The following is a 7076-nucleotide window of genomic DNA, read 5'->3' as shown; positions in this document are numbered from 1 at the left end:
GGTCAACAATATTGCAACAATCATGTCGAATATACATTTGGATTCAGAGAAATTAATTGTAATAGCATTCAAAATTTGTTATTGATATGTAATCACTGTTAATCACGAATTGGCCCCAATTGTGTGATACTTAATCACGTTAGAAGATTCAACCTTTGGAATATACTTTCTCTTAACATTGAAAAAAGTCAGTTTATATCCATTTATTGGAGGAAACATCCCTATCACGTGTTACCACAGTATAGTTTAGAAAAAAGCCAAACTTGGAAAATTTTAAATGTATTTTATTTTTAATCCAAAACATAATTCCTTTTGTTTTCTATAACATGCTGCCAATTAGAGGTGGGAAGGTACGCTCATTTTAAAGATAGGATCAAAACCGCTCACTCAGTGAAATGAATCAGCTCTTTTCCATGGCTCACTGCTCGCGCTCAATAAATTTATCTTACCCATAATTCCAGACACACACACACAGAGAGAGCGAGCGAGAGAGCGAGAGAGAGAGAGAGAGAGAGAGAGAGAGAGAGAGAGAGAGTATTATTTCCTGTTGCGTACATATATATATTATATATACACATTTTTCTCTTTGTCATAGATCAATCAAACATATGTTAGCTTTACTTAAACGCACAAGCATAAACGCTCAAAATCCAAAACTTAAACAACATCACATACAGGAATCAGTGTTGCTATCAGTGTTACCCGAAATTTGCATGGCGAGAAAAAAAGATTCAACAAATTTCCCTAAACGAACAGTTCGTAAGCCTTTGCTGGGATCTCTCTCTCTCTCTCTCACACACACACACACACACACACACACACACACGCGCGCGCGCGCGCGCGCGCACACAAGCTCTTCGCCATTTTCATTTATCGAAAGCTGAAGGTTTTGAAAATGTCGACCAACTACGAGTTGCTACAAAATATATGTGAATCAATAAACCAATTTAAATTTACAACGTCCAGCTATCCATTTTATAATCCGCTATGTTATTATGTTGGCGCAGAAGGGAATTTGTTCGAACACCTCATTTAAATTAATGAATCATGAATTGCACATAGTTCATTCTCACTTAAATAACAGTACAAGGGACTTAAAACTATGTTAAATCGCAGTTTAAAACCATAAATGAACGTTATAACGTTAGAGTACTGCCAACGTTCTGGTAGCAAAAATATCCCATTTTTGTAAAAGTCTCATGACTTAGACGAGAAGAAATCAGTCCAATTTTCATAGCTCTTTCCTAAAAAAATTCCCTACTTTTTATGTCGTTGGGAACAAGAAAAAATCTGGAGGGGCGAGGTCTGGAGTAATGAGCCTAATCGGCGATTTTATTCCGAATGCAGCTGTATGAGGGCAAGGGTTGTCATGATGAAATATTACGACGTTATTAGGACTGGACGTTTTTCCTTTAATGCTGATCCAAGACACTCTAGCTGGGAACACCTCTTCCGTAAGGGTTTGGCTGCGTGGTAACAGTTCCAATAAATTATAACTCGAATATCCAACAGGACCTTAAGGTAGTGCAATCCTGCTCTTGACGAAGACGGTGGCGTTTCAACTAGAGATGGGAAAGTACGCTCATTTTAAAGATAGGACACATTTCTCATCCCGAGTGACCAAATGCGAAATAAACCTTTATTATACATGTGTGAAATACAAGCCATGCTTATAGCACACCGGTGACTCCTAGTTCATCAAGAAACTTGAGTAGTAAGCCAGTCTATGGGCAAATATGGCGCCACGATTTGTTTGTAGGAGTGTTATTGTTTCCTCTGCTACGTTACAAAAACTGCACGTATTGAGTTGGGTTATACCGATCTTCTTCAGATGCACATTCAGTCTGCAGTGTCCTGTTAAAAGTGCTGTTAGGATTCTGTTGTTTTCCCTGCTTCTTTTGATGCATTCTGTTGTTTCTTTCCTTCCAAAACATGCTAGAAGGGTTCTTGGATTGTTTATCTCTAATGAGTGATTTCCACTTTTTCATCAATATTATTTAGTCTTATTGTCTTACGTACTCATCGATAGTGTGAATTCCTATGCCACAGAAGGGTCAGGACCTATTAGCTGTTTGGCTGTCACTTTCCTTACAAGGGGTTCGCTCGTTGCCCTCTACTCCTACATGCCCTGAGACTCAGCAGAGGGTATTTTTATTTTCCTTAGCTAATCTGTTTAGATTACTTTTGCAATTCAGCACCATCTTTGGGCTAATGATGTTTGATCTTAGTGTTTTGATGGTTGCTTGCTTATCTGACATGACAGCTATATTGTTTTTGTACCCTTTGTTCAAGTTGAAATGTGTACGTCTCTCTAATGGACAGGACTTCAGACTGGAAGATACTGGACTATTTTCCCTTGGGCTCTGAGTATTTGGTTCCAGGAACATTCCTGCCTCTGTCCCTTCGTGCATTCTACGACCCTCAGTGTACTAGGGCTAACAGGTAATAAAGGATCTATTTTAACAGAGTTAAAGTCCAAAGTAAAAAAAAGGAGTTGGTTGGATGGAAAAAAATCCCCCCATCGGCAGTGTTGTCAGGTCAGGTACATATTGCGGAAATAAAAGGCTTCCGTTTTCCCTTTGCACATATTCCGTCGTCATGCATAAAAATCAACATCGCCGGCGAAAAGTCCGAGGCGAGAAATTTTTAATGGCCGACGCGTAACTGACCAATTTTGTTATTCTATCGGGACAGCCTGGAGAGAATTTTCGGTATAAAACGTTTAGGATGTTGAAATAATCATGGAAATTCGGGGCTATTAATAATTAACTTGAAAGCTTTTGGCAGTTTTTGGCCGTGAAACGTGATCGTTCTTTTTAGGAAATTCAGATCGGTTATCATTAACAGTCTTTGTTAACAATCTATTTTTTCGCACCCTTTCTTCCAAAAAACGATTATGAACATGCCGAATTGTCCGATTACAGTCATGCTTTGCAAAAAATATATTTACAAAAAAAAAATAGAATTTTATAAAAAACTTATACAAAATTTTGTGTCCTTATTATTATTTTTAGGGGATTCTAGTCCCAGAATAAAGTATTACCTCTCTCTCTAAAATGTTTTGTACCGCGAGCCAAACAACTCGATAACAATTTAATTCCGTTTGTAACTCCCAAAGGAAAAAATGAGCCACAGGGGAGCCCCACCGGCCTCATTGTGCCCGATTAATATCGATGGCCCAGTTCTTCCGCAAACTTTTTCCACCAACAGGATCGAAAAATCTCAATAGAAATTTGAATGTATATAGTTCTTTATAGATATCTCGTCTTGTGTTTCTTAGTGACTATTGAAAAAGAAAGGGTTAAGAGATAGGCTCTTTGGCTCCATAATGGAGAATGTGTATGTGTGAATGAATGTATTTATTTGCGTGAATTTATTTCATTTAAGGCCATGTCGGAATATTGTGTATCCATTGATCCTCAATTATATTAACTAGATTATATATAAAGGGTTAAGAAAAAGTTTCTTTACCTCCATATAGAGAGCGTGTAGGCCACCCGATATGAAAATTGTGCTTGACCGCGGCAGAAACTATTTGGGTCCATTGTTCAGATTTTAAAAAGAAATAGGACAGTTTTACTGTATATAGTACTTTTTATATATCTCGTCTTTATTTCTTAGTGCATATTGACAATGCCTATATTTATTAGCGTGAGAGGGTCGATGTCTGAATATTGTGTACCCGACAGGTCTTCAATTAGATTAGCTAAATTATATGTAAAGGTTTGAGAGAAAGGTTTTGTGGTTCCATATAGAGAGCGTGTAGGTCACCCGATATATCTATTCGAGTGTTAGAGAAAAAGGACTGTTGTACTGAATACAATGTAGTATTTTATAGACGTCTTTTGTACCTTAGTGTATATTAAAGATTAATGTATTTAGTAGCGTGAAAAGGCTGAGCTCGGAATATTACCGGAGTACCGGATAGATTCTCAAATAGATTAGCTAGACTATATGCAAAAAGTTAAGAGGAATTTCAATTAAGTTATCTTTTTATGTAAGGTATTGATTAAAATGGAAAAGTTAGTGTGATGAGCGGGATTCGAACCCTCGACCTTTGGCTAAGTACGCCGCTGCTCTAACCCCTTCGGGACTTCGATCCCCCTCGGATACCAACTCCCCAATTCAACCTAGAACCTTTCGAATTTTCCCTCCTTTTTGCCATTTTTCAAATGTCGTGTAATCATGATGCGATTTTCGGCGACATATGAAGTGGCCACGGAGAGCTGTTAGTGAAAATATACTTCGTTTTACTTATCAAATCCATTATATTTCGGGGTCCGATTGACCAAATAACTTATTTCAATTAATTAATCTTTTTATGGAAAGTATTGGTTGAAATCATCACCACATCATGAGACAAAATATTATAGTGGACGAGAACCATGGCTTAGTCCCGGCCTGTATACCTCTACTCTGCTCACATTCTGTTCGACCGGAAAAACAATCGAAACAGTTTGGCAGATCGGGCTTTAATGTGTAGGCTGATTGGCATGAACTTTCCAGGGTACATCGTAAAAACTATTAATTCCGTTTTACCTAAAATCCCGCTACTTCTGTGTCCTATACAAACAACATAACTTCAAATACCTGGAGTCCCTCAAGGTTCTATTCTGGGAACAACAATTTTCTTCCTATTTATAAATCCTCGCCCTAAGTTAAGATCTTGCCAAATTCCACTAAATACAAATGACCTAGCAATACATGGGTCTTAGAGGTCATCAGCAGAACATCCGAGGCTGCAAATAAGGTGTCTCGTTTCTGCAACCTATGGAAATACAAAATAAATGCCATTAATACTGTGGCCGTATTTGACTAGACAATGGTCAATCTTCAGGGAGAAAATGTCAATTAACGGTTTTCCGATTGCTTGGGCTGAAAAAAATCGCATACTTAGGAGTAAAGTAAAGTAACGTTGGCTACGAGGATCCACTTCTCGTTTTTTTTTCCAACTCAAGACGGAACGTTAAAAATGGTTTCACTAATTTCGTGGTCCGCTTGACCAATTAATATATTACAATTAATTAAGGTTTTTAGTTGAGATAAAAAAGTCAATGGCACGAGCGGGATTCGAACCCACGATCTTCGGCTTGTTACGCCGCTGCTCTACCACTTGAGCTATCGTGACCTCGATCCATTCGGACACCAACTTCCCATCTCAACCCCACCTTTTGAGTTTTCCCTCCTTTTTGCCATTAATACTGTGGCCGTATTTGACTAGACGACGGTCAATCTTCAGGGAGAAAAATGTCACTTAATGGTTTTCCGATTGCTTGGGCTGAAAAAAATCACATACTTAGGAGTAAAGTAAAATAAAGTTGGCTACGAGGATCCACTTCTCGTTTTTTTTTTCCGACTCAAGACCGAACGTTAAAAATGGTGTTCCATCTTTACAAGTTTGTGGTAAAGCCGGCCCTTTCGTATCCTGCCCTGCTTTGAACCACACGTCCCAATCAAATTGCGCGGAGATTCGATGTAAATAAAATTGGTTTTTCAGGCTAATTACCTCTTCGAAACGCCGCACAAGAATTAGCCTCCTCCATGATAACACGGGATTGGGTTATACAAAAGATGAAGTTAAGCGTATCTCTGTAAAGTTCATTAATAAACTGATTAACCACAGTAATACTACATGCCCTGAATTTGGAATCTATTCTATGAATACATTATGGAAATATGGGAAAATTAAACAACAATTAAACCGTAGGTATCAACTTAAACAATTCTAATTATATACAATAATATATTTAATTTATCTAATTAATTCATTCAATTTATCTATTTAATTTGTTAATCTAAATTGGCTTAATACGTTAGGATTTTGCAAAATTGTACTAGATTTCTATATACTTGTTACCGTGCTTATGTTTTTATTGATGAGTTACAAAATAAACTGAAAAATGGATAGGGATATTTGTAATTTATTCGTATTCTATTAATTTTAATTAAATTAACCGATATATTCTTGTTAGTTGGATAAAACAAAATAGTAAATACAAACCAAAAACAAACAAATGTTAATCCTCAGTCATAATAACGGATTTACTTAAGAATAGCAAACATGAAGAATGATTCATCGAGGTCACCGAGGGAAGTGGATATCGCAGAGACAGTTGGCGTTTCTCAGAGCGTGATTCCGAGAGACTGCATGTGCCAATAGGAGGCCTGGAAGTGGATCTCAGGGCATTACGACGTTAAGGAGAGACAGAGGNAGACAGAAAAATATGTTCCAGAGGTCCTTAAGTTGATGCGCTAGTAGTAGTTCCGACTATCCTGTGCTGCCTAGCTCGCCATTTTGTCATTGCTGCAAGACGGAACCTTTTCTATAGTGCCCGCCAGATCCTAAATGAAGTACAAGATGTTTTGGCAAGGCCGAATCGTTGGTGGGAAGTTGGCCGCACATCGTGTGCCCTTTTGGGACGACCTGCAGGAACAGCCCGCCACTCTATTACGCTTGCTGATGAGCCGCGTTTCTGTCTGTATAGTGATAGCAGGCGCCGAAGAGTATACCGAGAACAGCGGATCCTAATAATGCCCCAGTTCGTGCTCCTTCAGAGCAGATTGGAGGAGGCGGTGTATTCGTATAGGCTAGGATTTACACTGGAGGGCGACCTGGACTCTATAACTGTTGAAGGCAACCTCACCGCAGTTCGTTATGTCCAAGAAATTATCGAGGAATACATCCCTCAAACCAGGGATCTCATTGGCAGGGATTTTCGAGTTCTGGATGACAATGACAGACCTCATAGAGGCAGAGTTGGCATCAGTTGTGAGGGTCAGTTTCAGCTAGAGCATTGGCTTTTCTTTTTGAAACGTATAGAGAAAGACTGTCCACTAAAACTGCCTTCACATATCTGCCCAGCTATGTAGGCTTGTTAAAATAATGGTTAATCAAAATAAAACTAAAAGAAAAGAAATGTATAATAAAATAAAAAGTTATAACGAAATTAGAAATGAAATAAAAAAATAAAAAATGTAAACCTTTGAGTAAAGAAAAAAATTATTTATTTTTTAAAACAAATTTTTTTAATTTTCATGAAAAATTATAATTTTGGAATTACTGGCTTTGACAAAAA

General features: G+C 37.9%; 1 non-coding gene across 1 annotated transcript; it reads right to left on the bottom strand.

Moving 5' to 3' along the window:
- Positions 1 to 5055: 5055 nt before the first annotated feature.
- Positions 5056 to 5128, bottom strand: Trnav-aac. The gene has a single exon. It is a non-coding gene; the product is annotated as a tRNA-Val (tRNA).
- Positions 5129 to 7076: the final 1948 nt, after the last annotated feature.

Source organism: Cimex lectularius, unplaced genomic scaffold (genome assembly GCF_000648675.2).
Source record: "Cimex lectularius strain Harlan isolate CLEC.00 unplaced genomic scaffold, Clec_2.1 scaffold230, whole genome shotgun sequence".
In the NCBI taxonomy this organism is placed as follows: domain Eukaryota; kingdom Metazoa; phylum Arthropoda; class Insecta; order Hemiptera; family Cimicidae; genus Cimex; species Cimex lectularius.
This window is presented reverse-complemented; position numbering and strand designations above follow the sequence as displayed.